General features: G+C 43.6%; 1 protein-coding gene across 9 annotated transcripts in view; it reads left to right on the top strand.

Moving 5' to 3' along the window:
• Nucleotides 1–6,551: 6,551 nt before the first annotated feature.
• Nucleotides 6,552–20,036, top strand: part of LOC138785963 (kelch-like ECH-associated protein 1A) — a 33,106-nt gene continuing 19,621 nt past the window's right edge. For 3 of the 9 annotated variants that reach the window (XM_069962492.1, XM_069962496.1, XM_069962487.1), the window contains exons 1-2: nt 15,003–15,093; nt 15,179–15,383. The gene's annotated coding sequence lies outside the window, so the exon portion shown is untranslated. The other 6 variants (XM_069962491.1, XM_069962490.1, XM_069962489.1 and 3 more) reach the window with 6 other exon arrangements.

Here is a 20,036-nt window from a genome sequence, read left to right as displayed (position 1 = left end):
TAAAAAAGGATGTAGATTTTGAAAGGTAATGACAGTGACAAACTATATTTCTCCACTTTTTTTGACCATGTTCCTCGCTATTTACATATGTGAACGCCCACCATCAAGGCATAAAAATAAAGATACAACATAGTCTGCTGTGGGTTTGATGTTGCATATTTATGTATTTCAGCAGCACCAAATCCATAATGGATTAGGTATGTAGGTGCCCTTAAACTTTTATAATTACCAGCGGAAGTTTCACCTCCTGCCCCGCCCCTTCCTGCTTTGACTGAGTGACACACATGGCAGTGCTGCAACTGTCACTGTGAAACTTCAGCTGCTAATGAAAAGAATGAATGTAAATGGAGTGATTATGGTGCAATTACAGCCACTTACTCACAGGAGGTGTCTTCCCTTCTTTTCTGCATGAATTGCAACTGACATTTTTGCTGAAGTTGGTCGCTTTTTCTTGCTCGGCAGCATCATGAAGACTTCTCTGGCAATGACTCTTCTCTGCAGGATCTACCAGACAAATATTTTAGGTTGCTCACTCCAACATCATCCACATCTATATACAAACTCCCCAAGAGTATTGCTTCACTCAGTAACCTTACGCCCTCTGTGCCCTCCTATATGTAGTTAGGCGCAGTTTGTGCCTCCAAATAGTAGTCCCGTCCCCCCCCTTTGTAACATCCCCATAAAGTATAGGCCTCTTTGTAACATCCCCGTACAAACCTTCCTCCTTTGTAGCATCCATTCATAAAAAAAAGTCCCCCACCCACTTTGTAATAGCTTCATATATAATAGCCCTCCTTTTGTAACATTCCAAAATAGAATAGTCCCCCCTTTGTAATATGCCCATATAGAATAGTTCCCCCCCCCATTTGTAAGATGCTCATTTAGAATAGTACCCCACACTTTGCAAAATGCCCATATAGAATAGTCCCCCCCCCCCATTTGTAAGATGCTCATATAGAATAGTAATATTACAAAGGGGGGGGGGGGGGCTATTCTATATGGACATATTACAAAGGGGAGACTATTCTATATGGGCATATTACAAAGTGTGGGGGGAATATTATATATGAGGATATATAATATTCCCCCCACACTTTGTAATATGCCCATATAGAATAGTCCCCCCTTTGTAATATGTCCATATAGAATAGCCTTCCCCTTTGTAATATGCCCATATTGAATAGCCCCCCCTTTGTAATATGCCCATATAGAATAGTCCCCCCTTTGTAATATGTCCATATAGAATAGCTCCCCCCTTTGTAATATGCCCATATTGAATAGCCCCCCCCCTTTGTAATATGCCCATATAGAAGAGTCCCCCTTTGTTATATGTCCATATAGAATAGTCCTCCCCCTTTGTAATATGTCCATATAGAATAGCCCCCCCATTCTTATATGCCCATATGGAATAGCCCCCCTTTGTAATATGCCCATAAAGAATAGTCCCCCTTTGTAATATGTCCATATAGAATAGTCCTCCCCCTTTGTAATACTGTATGTCCATATAGAATAGTCCTCCCCCTTTGTAATATGACCATATAAAATAGCCCCCCCTTTCTTATATGCCCATATGGAACAGCCCCCCCTTTCTTATATGCCTATATGGAATAGCCCCACCTTTCTTATATGCCCATATAGAATAGTCCCCCTTTCTTATATGCCCATACAGAATAGCCCCCCATTCTTATATGCCCATATAGAATAGCCCCCCTTTGTTATATGCCCATATAGAATAGCCCCTTATTCTTATATGCCCATAAAGAATAGCCCCCCATTCTTATATGCCCATATAGAATAGCCCCCCTTGTTATATGTCCATGTAGAATAGCCCCCCTTTGTTATATGCCCATATAGAATAGCCCCTTATTCTTATATGCCCATATAGAATAGCCCCCCATTCTTATATGCCCATATAGAATAGCCCCCCTTTGTTATATGCCCTTATAGAATAGCCCCCTTTTGTTATATGCCCATATAGAAGTACCCCCCTTTGTTATATGTCCATTTAGAATAGTCCCCCATTCTTATATTCCCATATAGAATATCCCCCCTTTGTTATATCTCCATATAGAATAGCCCCCCTTTGTTATATGCCCATATAGAATAGTCCCCTCTTTGTTATATGTCCATATAGAATAGCCCCCCTTTGTTATATGCCCATATAGAATAGTCCCCACATCCATTGTAACATCCCCATAAAGATTCCATACTCCCCTTGTAATACACTTATATACAATGTGCAGCACCAGTGTGAAAAAAGAAAAGAAAACATATTCACCTGTCACATCGATCCCCCGCAGCAGCCTCTCCTTCCTTCTCCGGCTCTCGGCGGCGTCTTCTGCTCTGCAGTCCTGCATCCTCTGCGGGGCGTCCTGGAAGTGACGTCAGCCGGCAGGGGCGGCCTGTAACAGACGTGCTGCTCTTGCGGCATGTCTGCTACACAAAGAGGGATTTTAAAGGGGCGGAACAGCCCCTTAGTGTTGGCAGAGCAGCCGTGTGAATAGCGCGGCGGCCGACCGCACTGTTCACAACGGCTGCAGAGGGCTGCTGTTGCAAGTGTGCAGCGGAAACAGCAGCCCACGGATTGGCAATCTTGGCGGCCCAGAGGGCATTTGCCCGATCCGCCGGATTACTAATCCGGGCCTGCTTGTCAGTTTCCTTGGAAACTGACAACACAGATACATACCTCCCAAGTGTCCCTCTTTTGGAGGGACAGTCCCTACTTTTGACCCACATCCCTCTGTTCCTCTTTGCCCCTTACATGTCCCTCTTTTTCTTAGAAACTACATTGGCATTAATAAACTTTCTATTTTTGTGGGTAGCCCTTAAGTCATGTAGCCTAAATGGCCAACTGTATTTTCTGATGCCACATACCTGTTTGAATGGTTCTAGTATATGTTCTACTTTATGCTGAAAATAATAAAACTATGTTTAAAAACAAAACAAAAACTTTCTATGTTGCTTTAGAAAGTGTCTGGTTTCTTACTGTATAATAGACCCACCTTTGCATATTATTCTATCATTTAGGCCAAGTTGGATCCTAAAAATTGTTATATTCAGATGAATCATGTGACATTATGGCCCCTTTACACATCATTTCACACATGCAGACTCATTGACTTCTATGGCCCTATACACAGGTGTTACAGATCCATTTTGGGGACATGATCCATGCCACAAAAAAAAAAATAATTTAAGCCATTGCACATCCATGTGACTTATTTGACAATGGGTCCTTGCAAAGGCAGACAGTTACTGAAACACATTGGTAATCCCGTCCCCGCAGTTGTGGGTCCCCAATTACAGACAGGGCTACTGATGTGTGAATGGGACCTAAGGATGCAGTCACAGATACAGCAGATTTGCAGATAATAACTGTAGATTTGCAGATAGCAACTAAATGCAGGCATCAATCTGCAGCAGATTCTGTATGTGCATCCTTGAATTAAAAAGTATAGAAATGTTTGTACATTTTTTACTTAAGTGAGGCTACACTCACATATCAGTATATTTTCAAGGATAAAACTTATGAGCAGCATTTTTTTATTCTACAATCCACAAAACATCATCTGTAGTGCATCCATATTGTGCTCTGTATTTTGCAGATCTGCAAAAAAAAAAAAGAATGGGGGGGGGGGGGGGGGTGAATGTGGCATAAAATAATGTCACTAGCTGTCCCTACCAGCAAGGAGGTGCTTAAATGGCGAAGTCACAGAATTGCAGAACACAATTGCGGATGGTTTTGCAGAGTGCTTAGGTGTTTTGCGGACCGTATCTTTTTACATTGTGGTTTCCCAAAATTAGAGGATGTGTGAGTTGCACTATAGCAATGAATGGGCTACAAAATACTCTGTACTGAAAACTTATGTGGATGTGTGAATAAGACCTGAACCACAAATGTCCCTTTTTGGCCATCCAAAAGGTTGGGAGGTATGCAGATATGTATGTGTCTGTGCTTTCAGTTGCCAGATCACAAGCAGCAGTCTATACATACCAGCCACACTGCTTGTGATCCAATATCTGATTCTCTAGTCTTCGGATTGGCTGTATCTTCAGGTCCCGCCACCTCTGGCTGTTAATCATTCCGGAGGCCTGAAGTTACAGCAGCAGACCGGAGAACCAGATGCTGGATCACAAGCAGTGTGGCTGGTATGTATAGACTGCTGCTTATGATCTGAAAACTGACTGCATGGATATAGATATTTTTGAGCAATTTTGAATGCAATGAGATGTGTGCCCGCTCTTTTGCTGATCACAGCCCCTTTTATAGAGGCTGATTATCAGCTGCAGGAGCATTTCTGTTTCTGTAAAAGGGCCCTTAGACTTACGGTGCGTTTGGAAAGATTTATCTGACAATTCTTTGAAGCCAAAGTCAGGAACAGACTATAAACAGAGAACAGGTCATAAAGGAAAGACTGGGATTTCTCCTCTTTTCAAATCCATTCCTGGCTTTGGCTTCAAAATCTGTCAGATAAATCTCTCTGTGTAAACACAACATTACTGTTTTTTCCCTCTCTGGCAGGAAGAGGCTGAGCTATGGAGGTTCTTTCCACACGCCAGAACTTTGTAGACCTCATTCTTTACAAACTTACTTGACTAAGACATAAATCCACCACTAGGTGGCAGTATAATACCATGTTACATAATATAAGTGCATGTGTATTATATGAGAACACACCAGGGAACATTTAATAATTAAGTTTTTCCTGTATTTAGACATTAAAAAGTCAGGTTTGCATAAAAATCTGCAACCTTTGGGTGTTTTTACATTGACTGGACCAACTTTAAAAAGGGGACGGGGACTTATACACCCAGTGCATTTACTGAGTTAGGATATGTTCACACTATGTAAGTTTTGTACTAATCACCGCCATGGTGGCCGATTTGCAACAATGCTTGTGACCGAAACTTAAATAGTGCTGCCATCTATGGAATCCCGGCCGGAGTGTATACACATAGTATACCCTCCAGCCAGGATCTCTAGTGATGCCGCAAAAAACTGACATGTCAGTTTTCTGTGGCCACAATTGATTGAATAGCGGTCGCAGAAAACCTGTCAGTTCACACAATGGAGCATGCGGCTCTGGCAGCGGCAAATTGGGATGCAGGCACGCATGGATGCGCCCGCATCCCAATTCATCAGAAGTGAAGATCATTTGGATGGTACTGCAGTACCGGCCCGGGATGATCTTCTCTGACACCGGCCGTTCTGTGACCCGTCCTAGTAACAAAACGGCCGGAGCCTTACGCCATGTGAACATGGCCTTAAAGTGTTCTAACCTTGTCAGAGATCGGTTGCTTTGATTTTCCAGGATGGTGTACACCTTTACAGTATTTTCTGGTTCAAGGAAGTGGACTTGGGCTGCTGGATGGTTGGCGTCATTCTTACATTTTGCAATGTTCCTGACAAACTCACATAAGTAGGAAAATGGGGGGGGAATACACTTGATTTTCGCTTTTGTATCTTGAGAAGCAGTTGCTGAATTAAGCACACTGATGATGGCTTTGTGTGACTGTTAGTGTCCTTTTACTCACACAGATTATCTTATTTTTGAAGCCAAAGCCAGGAATGGATTTGAAAAGAGAAGAAATCTCAGTCTTTCTTTTATGACTTGTTCTCTGTTTATAGTCTGCTTCTCTCTTTGGCTTCAAAAATCTGTCAGGTAATCTGTCTGTGTAAAAGGACCCTAAGGCTATTTGAAAAACATGGATACAACCATAGTGCTTGAAGGAGTACTCCAGCGGAAATTGTTTTCTTTCAAATCAACTGGTGCCAGAAAGTGCTAGAGATTTGTAATTTACCTTTATTTAAAAAATATATATAATCGCCTGTCTTCTAGTACTTATCAGATGTCCTACAGGAAGTGGTGTATTCTTTCCAGTCTTGAGCGCAGGATAGGTTTTCTATGGCGATTTGCTACTGCTGTGGACAGTTCCTTCAGAGGTGGCAGCAGAGAGCACAGTGTCAGACTAGAAAGAATATACAATAATAGAATAAATGGAATAAAAGAATATACAATAATATATAAGGTCTCCCTGACGAAGAAAATCTGTGAATTTCTGAAATGCGTTGGGGTAAGTGTGGTCACCCACGGCCACCGTATCTTCTTGTGACGTCACAAGTACTTTTTGGGCGGAAGTAAGTGATGCACGCTGCCGGCCTGAGTGTGCCCACAACCTCTACTCCGCACCACATTGAGACTGCAGATCTGCTGAACGCTTCTCTGGACTTCAGAATAACTTTACTGCGATACCCACCATCGGGAGTGACATTCCAGATTGGACTGTTATACAGACTGCCTTCGTCCGCACACTGGACCGTCACGTCATGCTTCGTATTCTTGCGATGCCAGCTCTGTACACCCAGGTAGGATTTAGAAACATATCCCATACGCTGGTCAGGTTTTGCATTGGTGTTCAATAGTGAGCATTAAATGATGGATTAGTGCGCGGATATATTAGTGCGGTATATCAGATTATTCTTGAAGATATTCCTAGTGGGCATTTATCCCTTTTTTTTTCAGCACGATCTGCATCCGGCACCCACTGGCAACTTTAATACGTGTGGGGATCACCCCTGGCTCTATATGTATACTGACTTCTAGTAGAGGGTAAGTTGCGCCGGAGTGGCTGTGAAATTACATATGGTTTCATGTGTGTGTTTCTCTAGCACTTTTTCATTTTGTTACGTTTGGACTTTGGTAGGCTCTGTTCTTCACTCTGTGCAGCACCATCTGTAGGGTTTTTGGCGCAGCTTGGGCCCAGTCTGCTTAAGACAGGCATTTTAATGATTGTGATAGAGTACATACAGTACATACAAAAGCTGATAAGTACTGGAAGACTGGAGATTTTTAAATAAAAGTAAATTACAAATCTCTGGCACTTTCTGGCGCCAGTTGATTTTAAAATATTTGTTTTTGTGAACTACCCCTTTAACAACAGGACAAGCTCACTGTCCCCACAGCAGGCACCGTCTAAAGCAGTGCTTCTCAATTCCATTCCTCAGGCCTCACAAAGAGGTCATGTTTTGAGGATAATTATATCACTTGTGAAATACTAAGAAAATCCTTAAAACATGACCTGTTGGTGAGGCCTGAGGACTGGAATTGAGAAGCACTGAGAAGCTGAGTAGTCTTTTTGCATCCTTACACCTCTTAGTAAAAAAGGCATGGGGAAGGGGGGTCGAGATTTATGTAATATCACCATACAGGTACTGGATAATTTTCCCTCTTTGGGTACATCAACCGATATTTTTTTAATGCCTTTTTTATGCGTTTTAGCATATATGCTCATGATGTGATCAGTACACTTGCTCCAGAAAGAATCTGACTCCTGTCTACATATTACATTCCAACTTCTGTATTATATCCAGATTTTATGTAATTTGAATCTTAAAATCTGAGAACGTGCCCAGTTTCCCAATGTATTTGGGTATGCTCCGATTATATGACTGCTCTGTCTATTGCTGAACAGTAGTCTCATAATAAAAGTCTGCTTTTAAAATGGATGTAAAATCAATTGTACAAGGTGCAGAGCAGAATATTATCCATCCCTTCGGAGCTGCTGGCTGGACTGCAGAGCTTTGCCTTCTCCTCTACAATGATTTTGGATGAGTCATTGTGACTGGATTATTGCCAAGCAGCCCTCATTGCTGCTGTGAACACATCCAGCACATCTGAGCTGTGCATTGCTATTACCATATACAGAGGAGAGGTCTCTGTACAGCTTGTAAACCAGCTGAAGAATCTTGATTTTTCCCTTGAAAACTGCTTGAAGTTACAGATGGGTCAGAATCCTGCTGTGTTGCTATAATTTCCTATCTTCCTTTAGCTGGTTGTGAGGAAGAGTGTGGTGTGATGCCACTGTATAAAGGTAAGTGTTCATGAATAGCTGTTAAATGGTTGTCTGAGTGTGACACTTTCTAAGCACATGATTTATGGAACAGAAACTCTACTATCTCTACTCATAAGTTATACAATGGTCCCGGCCTTCACCCTCTGCAGCCTGTAATTGTATTCATTCTCCACCCATTTCTCTGACAACTTCAAACAGTACATACAATATATACTGCTGGCATGCCGACTTTGGTTGTTCACAGAATATAATGCAGTGTCCCAGAACAGCCATTCTTATGCTCATGTTTTTATTATAACTAGTTCTGTTCTGGAAAGCTATGGTCCACTGCAAACTGCGTGTATTGTTTCACCCTTCTCAGTATTCAGGTCTGCTATTTCATTCATTTATTGCATGTGTATTCAGGTATCAGTGTCTAAAGGTATTATGTCGCCTCCTAGTGTTCAAGGATGGTACTCCTCATGTATATTCCTCTGTATATGCCTAATGGTGTGATGATGCAATGGCTGGATGTCACGTGACTGTGCCCTGCTTCCATGGTAACACCAATGGTCATCGAGCTTTTGGCTGGGGTTACCATGTGACTTCCTGTGCTACCTCAGTCTATTCCCTGCCACAGAGGGGGTAGGTCGTGAGTCTAGTCTTGTCCTCCACCATCAGGAGACAAGTTGTGCTTTTGTCCTCTCTCTCCCTGCTAAGGAGAGAGGCCTCTGTGTGCTCTGCTGCTCCAGTCCACTGGCTGTGTTCCTGTCTCGAGTCTCAAGATTCTCATCTGGGTGTCGATTCTTCAGTCATTCTTCAATTCCTCTCATCATCATCTCCTCAAATCATCAACAGCAAGTATTTCATTCAAGTCTCATTCCACCCAGCATCTCAGCTTCAGTTTCACTACTACTCCCATCATTCAGCACGCTACTCTCACAGCCTATTGCAGCATCACCCATTACTCTGCTTTATCCAAGATTGCCTTATTCCCGGTTGCATCCGGAGAGACTGTTACTACTAGTTACCACCGTTACAATAAATATACAACTACCGTTGTTTCTGAACCTTGGCATTGGTGTGTTCATTGGTGCCCTGACTAAGGACAACGAAGAATCGCACGCCCAGTATTCCCGCATGGTCAGGAGCCCGGTTTCCAGCTGTATCACCCTCGTGCCTACACCGTGACCACACTACATCCTACAGCTGCCCCGGTTCCTGCACCCTCACAACATCTGCACTGCGGAAGTGGCCCCCAGGGGCCAGGGCGTAGCAATAACACATAATACAAATATCTTTAAACTTTTTTTAAATTTTGGAGTGAAAGAAGAAGACGGGTTCCAGTGAACATTACTTTGATTCAAAGTCCAGTGCATAGTAGAAGTAAAATTTGCAACACCTTAAAATGAATGCACCATCAGGCCCGGGCTAAAGCACTGGAGGTGGACCGACCCACCCCCAGTGGGAGGAACCCCTGCCCCTCTATGATGCAGCTCCATTAGAATCTGAGCCACATCATTGAGGGGCAGGGTCCACCTCCAGTGCTTCAGCTTGGGCCTGATGGTACATTCACTTTAAAGCGACTCTGTACCCACAATCTGACCCCCGAAACCACCTGTACCTTTGGATAGCTGCTTTTAATTCAAGATCTGCCCTGCGGTCCATTCAGCAGGTGATGCAGTTATTGTCCTAAAAAACAACTTTTAAACTTGCAGCCTGTGCCAAACGGGAGTATCTGTGCCCTAACTTTGCACAACCTCTTCAACCCTCCTCTCCGCCCTCTTCATCCTTAGGAATGCTCCAGACAGATTGCCTCCTATTCGTCAGCTGTGTCAGCCCGGCACATGGGCTGGATTGTTAAGGTCCTGTGCAATGTTCAGCATGGAGAAAATGTTCCAGTGGCATTCCTAATGATGAAGAGGGTAGGGAGGAGGGACGGAGGGGTGGTGCAAAGTTAGGGCACAGGTACTCGTGCACAGGGCAGTTTCTAGGTCATTTTGGCAACAGGGCGAATCTTGATAAAAGCTCCCCCCCCCCTTAGGATTCGAGTTACTGGGAAGCAGTGTAAGTATTACGGCATAGAGCAGTGCAGCGCTCCTACCAAATAATGTTCTACTGAGTACAAAAACATCATTCAGTGACTCACAGGTGACGTCTTCTTTGATCTGAGGTGTCACTTTCCTTTTCATCTCCATCTGGTCCAGGCTTCCATGACTGTTTCTTGCAGCTACAGTTCATCTCTTCTGAACCTGCCAGACAAACATCTCAGGCTCCGCACTTATCCAGCAACTTCCTTCCCCTTTCCCAGCTATAGGCTCCCAAACTGTAGGAATTCTGCTGCTTGGTGCAGTAAAGTCTGCATGGTGTGATCTCCATTACATTGACATACAGGATGCTGGGAGAGCTGTGTGACCTCCATTACACTGACATACAGGATGCTGGGAGAGCTGGGTGACCTCCATTACACACTGACATACAGGATTCTGGGAAAGATGTATGACCTCCATTACACACTGACATACAGGATGCTGGGGAAGCTGTGAGACCTCCATTATACACTGACATACAGGATGCTGGGAAAGCTGTGTGACCTCCATTACACTGACATACAGGATGCTGGGAAAGCTGTGTGACCTCCATTATACACTGACATACAGGATACTGGGAGAGCTGTGTGGCCTCCATTACACTGCCATACAGGATGCTGGGAAAGCTGTGTGACCTCCATTACACTGCCATACAGGATGCTGGGAAATCTGGGTGACATCCATTACACTGCCATACAGGATGCTGGTAAAGCTGGGTCACCTCCATTACACTGCCATACAGGATGCTGGGAAAGCTGAGTCACCTCCATTATACTGCCATACAGGATGCTGGGAAAGCTGAGTCACCTCCATTATACTGCCATACAGGATGCTGGGAAAGCTGAGTCACCTCCATTACACTGCCATACAGGATGCTGGGAAAGCTAAGTCACCATCATTACACTGCCATACAGGATGCTGGGAAAGGTGGGTCACATCCATTACACTGCCATAGAGGATGTTGGGAAAGCTGAGTCACCTCCATTACACTGCCATACAGGATGCTGGGAAAGCTGAGTCACCTCCATTACACTGCCACACAGGATGCTGGGAAAGCTGAATCACCTCCATTACACTGCCATAGAGGATGCTGGGAAAGCTGGGTCACCTCCATTACACTGTCATAGAGGATGCTGGGAAAGCTGGGTCACCTCCATTATACTGACATACAGGATGTTGGGTGACCAACATTATACTGACATACAGGATGCTGGGAAAGCTGGGTGACCTGTGGCGCCGGGGGCTGGGCTTATCATCTCAGGGGCGGGGCTTATCACGGTGGGGGCCGCAGGATTATTTGGACATATCCGGTGCTTCCTCTGGGCAGGATTCCCCCCACCCCCTCCTCATAAGCCCCCATCAGCAACTCACCCTGCTCTTCACCACTCCTCTTTTTGGTGAGTCCTCTTCTGGTTTCCGGTGCAGGCAGCCACCTGTAATACAGAGGCCGCCTGCACAGGAAGCCTCTGTGTCTGTGCCCCTGCGCTGTTCCCTTTAGCAGTGCGTGCATCTAAAAGGCGTAGGCACAGCTAAAGGTTTGCCAGGGGATCTGAAACTTAGATACCAGATCCCCGGGCAAGCCCTGATAATGCGGGGGTTGCGGGCTGGGTACTGCCCGGCTCGCCCGGCCCTAGAAACGGCCCTGCTCCCATATCTGGCACGGGCTGCTATTTTAAAAGTTGTTCTTTAGGACAATAACTACATCACCTACCGAACGGACCCTCAGGACAGATCTTGGATTAAGAGCAGCTATCCGAAGGTACAAGTGGTTTGGGGGGGTCAGATTTAAGTACCCTTACATGAGTGCTTTATTCCTTCATGTCAGAGTAACAAGTTATCGTTATTACACAGGTTCACAGGTCCTATTTCAGGCCATATGCCTGTGGTTGAACTGAGACATTGCTTAGACATGAATAAATCACTCATATGAACAGACTTTTATATTTATTACTATGGAAAATATGTAGTCCCTGCTTGTGGCTAAGGAAAATACTGTGCCGTCTAAATCCTAAAGTTAGGCTGAAGCTATGCAAACTTTTTAGAGTAAGATTTTCAGTGTTAACAACTGCTGTCCTGAGAAACTCTTTCATAGGGATTGATTAAAGGGAACCTGTCACCCCCCTGTCGGGGTGACAGGCTCCCGACCCCCCGTTAGAGACCCCTATACTTACCTCATCGCGCCGGGTCCCGCTTCTGAAGATGGTCGGGTCCCGGAGATCTCAGCTGCTGCAGCCCGGCGCGCAGAGTCCAACACCCATAGAGAATGACAGGAGAGTCCAGCGCTCCGTCATTCTCTATGGGTGTTGGACTCATCTCTCAGCGCGCGCACCGGGCTGCGGCGGCTGAGATCTCCGGGACCCGACCATCTCCAGAAGCGGGACCCGGCGCGATGAGGTAAGTATAGGGGTCTCTAACGGGGGGTCGGGAGCCTGTCACCCCGGCACGGGGGGTGACAGGTTCCCTTTAACTCATATTTACCAGGTTTTTTTACATAAAAAAAAATCAAATATTTTTGCACAAGCCTCATTTAAGAAAAACTTGTGACTTTTTGATATCTGTTATGCTGTTAAAGTGTTAGTATCGCTATAACTTTCAGAGTAAGGCTGGGTTTACACTGCATTTTGCAATTCGTTCTTTTCATCCATTTTATGCATAAAAAATGGATGAAAAACAGATGCATTTGTGTGCATCCTTTTTGATCCCTTGTTCCATTGACTTCCATTATTAAAAAAAAAGAAGTAAACTGATCAATCTGTTTTTTAAAGTGTGAACACACTGTCGTTTATGTCCAAGAGTCTTGCTGTTAATCGTGCCACTAAATGCTGTTAAGAACAGCTCAGGCAAGATGGCAGCCCCCCATAACAATGTACACAAAGTAAAATGAAATACAGTCAGAAAATAGAAACAGGTTAGAATAAAAGAGGAGATTTTGTATTTGACTAACCAGAAAAAGAAAATTTGGGTAACACATTCGCTTTAATGATGACAGTTGTTTGGTAACAGCGGCTGTTATTTGTTTTTTTTACATTGTGTGAACATAGCATTAGGTTATGTTCCCCCACAGTATTTTTTCTCAGTATTTTGCAACCAAAACAAGGAGTGGGTTGTGACCCTGCTTTTAAACTACACCCATCAGAGAATTCATTTAGGGGTAGAGTAAGCATTTAGGAATGTTTTTGGCATTAGGCCCTAAATATCACTGTTAATTAATACACATAACCACTAGCTACTAAAATATAGTAAGAATGCAATTCCTATCAGTATTTTCTATCACTAGACATAGGTCTGAAATCTAAAGTGTAGTCTAACTTCTGATATACTCCAACACTTTGATCCAAACATTTACAGATGAAAATGCCATGTCTAACCCTAGGTTCACATGGCATCACACTCCAAAATATGCTCCAAACAATACATGCAATGTTTTTAATGGAAATACATGTTTTGAGGGAGCATTTTTTAATGTAAGAATAAGTGACGTGTCATAATAAATGCAGGATGTTAACTGTCCCCTCAGAATTTTTGCCACATATGTAGCCTATTTCACTTGCATATTTTCTTTAATATGTAATTTTTCTATCCCCCTTCTGGTGACACAGGGCTATCCTGTACTTAGAGGTTGTATAACCATAGCTTATAACTCTCAGCAGTTGCAAGCATAGAGAAACATTTGTCCCGAAAAGTGTTGAGTCACTGCTGTAATTCCCCTCAGCAGGGATCTTTGAACCCAGATCAGAAGAGAGAAGGAATGCGCCCATACAGTATATCTGTCAGTATTGCCTTTTGACTTTGTTTTCAGTGTTTATTTGCTTCTGTCTTTATTCACTCTACTTTTTTTTTATGTTTCAGAATCTCAGGTTTCATTAACACGTCAGAGTCAGTTTTTACTGTCAGGAACTCCTGATCAGGAGGCCACAAAAGGCTTCAGGAAACCATCAGTATTTCCTGACAATAATCAGTTTTTAACTTCAGGAAACCATCAGAAATTGCTTTCAGGGTTTCTTAATCAGAAAAGATTTTTTTTTTTTTTTTTTTTTTAATATGGTCTAGTATGCCAACATACATTCCACATACATCACATGTACTTACATATACCCACATGGCTTCTAGTGTACCACCTCCCCCTCGTGTACCGTGCCACAGTCTCCCCCTCATGTACCATCATCCTCTAATCTGTTGCATAACCACAACTCCCATTATGTAATGATGTCCTGCATATTACCCTTCACACCATGCTAGGGGATGAAGTCCTACATATTACCACACACCCTGCTGGGAGATGTAGTCCTGCATATTACCACACACCATGCTGGGAGATGTAGTCCTGCATATTACCACACACCATGCTGGAAGATGTAGTCCTGTATATTACCCCCCACATAATGCTGGGAGTGTTATGCGGTGGGGGGGGAGGGGGCGGTTATAGTTCTGCAAACTGGATGGCCAGAGACTGCAAAACTACAACTCCCACCATGAACTGTTAGTCAAGCACTGTTGAGATCCGGGGTAAAGAGGGGGGGGGGGGGGTTGCTGCAGGGGGTTGTAGTGCGGTGGGCTCCACTTTACGGCGCACCTATAGACTGCCAGAGTTCTGGACAAAAATAGGGCAGGATATATAAAATCATGAATGGACATCCTTCAGGAGAAATTCTGAAGTGTGTTCATCACTAATTTACCCCTATGGGTCTGGAAACCTGATAGGAAATGCAGACAAATTTTCTGGATGTATGAAGGGGGCCTTAGTGGGTGGCTAGATCCTAGTGAATCCTAAAGTTCATGAAGTGACTGCGATTTTTAATGGCTGACAGACTTGTATCTGTTTAGTAGGTAAATGACTACAATAGCTTTACAATGGACTGTGGTATAAATGAACTCTACATTATATAGAATATGCTTGTGTCGCGTCTGTCTGAAATTGGCTTGTATGCATATTATCTGCAAGTCTATTCTCAGTGCTTTGCAGGTGTAAAAGGGTTAATGAGGAACTCCTCTCTAGCATTACAATGAATCACTGCTAGGTTAGCCTGGTGTGGATGACAGTGCAGTATTTGAAGCACCGTGTGCACTTCCCAGACAGCAGCACTACCAAGAGAAAACTAGAAGTAGAACTCTCAAGACCTTTTGGCTTTTGACCCCATATAGTCACAAGATGCTTCAGGCATTAGCACTGGTATGACAGGATTACGCAAATATTAAGCCTGGTCAGTAACTTAGGCTTTCAGCTACAGCCTTAACACAGACATTTTCTTTTTTAGTTTGTGACATCTTGCATATTTGGATCTTACTACCAAGAATACCTGGCGATCAGTTTGTGAAGGTCTGTTTCATTACTTAAACTGGATTCTACTGTGACTTCAAAGAGCAAACAAGACTAAACGTTCTGGGGGCAATGGAGAATGTGGAGATGAAATGCAACAAAGAAAAACTGAATATCTCGGGAGTGTGGATCTTTAACACAAGGTATAAACACCCCCTCTCTCTTTTACTATTAATAATAATATATTCAGCATTTCCTGCTTCCGCTGAGGCACTCTATGCGATTCTGAAAGTTATACACAATTGCATAGTCATTTGCAGTTTTCAGAGTGTAGGGAGAAAATACAAATACTCTGCGAAAGTTACTACTGTAGACTGGCACTTCAAGCAAATAGTGCCAACCATGTGCCACTGGGTTTATTCTTCTCACTCTGCCTTTCTCCCCTGTCCCTGTAGTTTAGACGTATTAAAGTGCCATCATAGGAAGCAAGCTATATTTTCCCATTCATAATGTCTCTTTGTGCATGGCAGGTCCCTTGTTTGATGTTAAAGTCTTGGTCATTTTTTGCTCCTAAAATGTCCTTATATTGATGTCCCTAAAATGGTACATTATTTGATACATACAATAATGAAACTGTTTACACCAGTTAAAGGAGTTATCCATTGAAAATCTTTTTCTTTCGAATCAACCGGCTTCAGAAAGTGATTTGTAATTTACTTCTATTTCAAAATCTCAAGTCTTCCGATACTTATCAGCTGCTGTATGTCCTGCAGGAAATGTTGTTTTCTTTTCAGTCTGACACAGTGCTCTCTGCTTACATCTCTGTCCGAGACAGAGCAGGAGCAAATACATATTAAAAAACTCTCCTGCTCTGTACAGTTCCTGTCTTGGACAGAGATGTCAGCAGACAGCACTGTGTCAGACTGAAAAGAAAATAACATTTCCTGCAGGACATACAGCAGCTGATAAGTATGGAAAGACGACATTTTTAAACAGAAGTAAATCACAAATCGGTATACCTTTCTGAAACCAGTTGATTTGAAAGAAAAATATTTTGGCTGGATAACCCCTTTAACGTTCATGATAAATATATCGGCTCTGTGTATATGTATGTGTGTGTATGTATATATATATATACATATATATATATATATATATATATATATATATATATATATATATATAAATAATATGTTCTGTGATGTGGCCAAAAAATAAAGTCTGTTGTGGCCAGAGGAGGAATCCTGGCTGCAGCTACAAGAGTGACTATTAACTATAAGGGCCCATTAGGAGGGTTATGGTTAAATACATATGAGCAGGAGCAGACTACCTTCTACTTAACCTCTTATGTACTGCAGTGTGTAAAGGCCCTATTCCACCAACAGATCTGAAGACAGATTATCTGCCAAAGATTTGAAGCCAAACCCAGGAGTGGATTTGAAAAGAGGAGGAATCCAGTCTTTCCATTATGACCTGTTCTCTGTCTATAGTCTGTTCCTGGGTTTGGCTTCAAATCTTTGGCAGATAATCTGTCGTCAGATCTGTTGGTGGAATAGGGCCCAATGTTCACAAGGAGATATCTGCTTTTCTGCTGGTGCACTGATAAACCCCTGACCGCTGCACAGAGCTTTTCACATTTTTCTACTTGATTGAGGCAGGCAGCTGAGGACAGAGGTTGTTAAAAGACAACTGATCGTTGTCTTCTATTACATGAGACAATTATCGGCAGAATACGGACGATAATCGCTTCGTGTAATAGGGCCTTTACACACTGCAGTACATAAGGGGTTAAGCAGAAGGACACAGAACATCTCTTATCTTCCCTCCTGCATGGGCCCCATAGCAGCTGCCTACCCTGCCTCTATGGTAGATGCGCCACTGTTTGAAGTGTATACAATACGAGGCTATGCTCACACGCTGTACAAAGAACGGCCATTCCAGCTACCTACGGCTGGAATTAATTATCATGATGTTTGTACAACGTGTGAACATAGCCTAAACATATAATATGCAATTTACTGAGAGTTAAAGAGACAGCTAAGGCCCTGTTACATTACATTTTCATCTGTACTACACTAAAAAATTCCCCATGTTCATGCTAAAGACTATAGTATTTCACTGACCCAATGAAGGCCATGAGAGTGTCCTTTTGGCCTCTGTCAAGTCAGTATATGTCAGTATATCCCAAAAAGTATAGTGTAACGTAGTAACCTACACATATAAGGTATCCTTTAAAAAATGCACATCTTCAATAGTTGCAACAAGAGTTCCACTGAACAGCTTTTTTTTTTAACAGCATCATTTTGTGATACCATCTATATCATAAAAATGAAAGTCTGTCTTGTCTGTCTGTCTGTCCCATATAGACTTCCAAACGCCTGAACCGTTTGACCCCAAATTTGGCAAACAGATACATTGGGTGCCCGGGAAGGTTTTTGCGAAGGTCCCATCCCCGCCAGATGTACAGGAGAGGAGGGGGAGGGGGAAGAGCAGCGCCCCATAGAGATGAATGGGAAAATCTCCACACTGCAAACACAGGTGATATAATTAGCTGCATGTCTCCAGCAGTAAACGGCAGTTGGAGCCTTAGCAACCAATAGGATTACTGCTTTTATTTTCACAGGGAGTTGTGGTTGCTAGGGAAGCTGCCTCACAACATCCACAGTAATAACTGGTAGACCCCCTACTCCATCTATACAGGACATGTATATACAGGGCCCCCTACTCCATCTATACAGTACATGTATATACAGGAGCCCCTACTCCATCTATACAGTACATATATATACAGGGCCCCCTACTCCATCTATACAGTACATATATATATATACAGGGCCCCCTACTCCATCTATACAGTACATATACAGTATATACAGGGCCCCCTACTCCATCTATACAGTACATGTATATACAGGGCACTACAGGTATACAGGACCCCCTACTCCATCTATACAGTACATGTATACAGGGCAGTATTACCAGCTGCTGCTGCCCTAAGCACTAAACCTGAGGACGCCCCATCCTCACCAATTAGCATCAGGATAGGTAGGTAATAGCTCCACACGTCACATTTAACACCGCCACACCAGACCTGACCAATACCGCCATACTGTGACTGGATAACACTGTCATATCAGACCTGACCAATATCGCCATACTGTGACTGGATAACACCGCCACACCAGACCTGACCAATACCACCATACTGTGACTGGATAACAGTGCCATACCAGACCTGACCAATACTTTGACTGGATAACACTGCCATACCAGACCTGACCAATACCGCCATACTGTGAATGAATAACACCGCCAGACCTAACCAATACCGCCATACTGTGAATGGATAACACCGCCACACCAGACCTGATACTGTGACTGGATAACACTGCCACACCAGACCTGACCAATACCACCATACTGTGACTGGATAACTCTGCCATACCAGACCTGACCAATACGGCCACACTGTGACTGGATAACACTGCCATACCACACCTGACCAATACGGTCACACTGTGACTGGATAACACCGCCATACCAGACCTGACCAATACCGCCATACTGTGACTGGATAACACCGCCATACCAGACCTGACCAACACAGACACACTGTGACTGGATAACACCGCCATACCAGACCTGACCAATACCGCCATACTGGGAATGGATAACACCGCCACACCAGACCTGACCAATACCGCCATACTGTGAATGGATAACACTGCCACACCAGACCTGACCAATACCGCCATACTGTGACTGGTTAACACCGCCATACCAGACCTGACCAATGCCACCAAACTGTGACTGGATAACACCACTATACCAGACCTTACCAATACCGCCATACTGTGACTGGATGAATCTGCCATACCAGACCTGACCAATACCACCATACTGTGACTGGATAACACCGCCATACCAGACCTGACCAATACCGCCATACTGTGACTGGATAACACTGCCATACCACACCTGACCAATACCGCCATACTGTGACTGGATAACACCGCCATACCAGACCTGACCAATACCACCATACTGTGACTGGATAACACTGCCACAGCACCTCCACCAACTCTATACTACAGGTATACAGAACCCCAAACTATACACTACAGGTATACAGGACCCCGAACTATATACTTCAGGTATACAAGACCACCATCAACTCTATACTACAGGTATACAGCACCTCCACCAACTCTATACTACAGGTATACAGGACCCTCTATACACACTGACACTTTATACCCTGGCAGCGCCGGGTACATTTTCTAGTATTAAGTATATGTCAAATGTTTATGCTCTCTTTGCCTATGTGTGAATACCAGAAGTGTTGCATGGGTTGCCAGTGCCAGGTTCAATGCAAGTATTGTGCTCCCTGATCATAAATTGTTATAAATTGTCCATAGCAACCAATCACAGCTCAGCTTGGTATTAGTGGCTATGGGCAGTTTGCATCAGTTCATGTTTTACAGTGATTGGGCTTATTCCCTCATAATGTATTTTATGGATGCAATGGACAGGGAAGCCCTGTAATAGAGTGTTTGCCTGCCCAGCATGATGTATCAGGATCATGCTGGGAGTGGGGAAACAGTTTGAATCTCCACAGCACTGTAGTGACAGAGACCGGCTCCGGAAAAAAGGCAGTAGGGAGCTACAGGGACATATCAGCAGGTTTGTTTGCAGGAACCTGTTGATGATTTCCCTTAACCCCTTCAAGACCAATCCCATTAGTGCCTGGATGTCTGGGTCAAATTAATGCAATGTTCCTCCCCACCTTCTTAGAGCCATAGAGCTTTTATTTTTTTCACCTACAATGATATATAATTTAAAAAAACAGCAATCAG

Source organism: Dendropsophus ebraccatus, chromosome 3 (genome assembly GCF_027789765.1).
Source record: "Dendropsophus ebraccatus isolate aDenEbr1 chromosome 3, aDenEbr1.pat, whole genome shotgun sequence".
NCBI lineage: Eukaryota > Metazoa > Chordata > Amphibia > Anura > Hylidae > Dendropsophus > Dendropsophus ebraccatus.
This window is presented reverse-complemented; position numbering and strand designations above follow the sequence as displayed.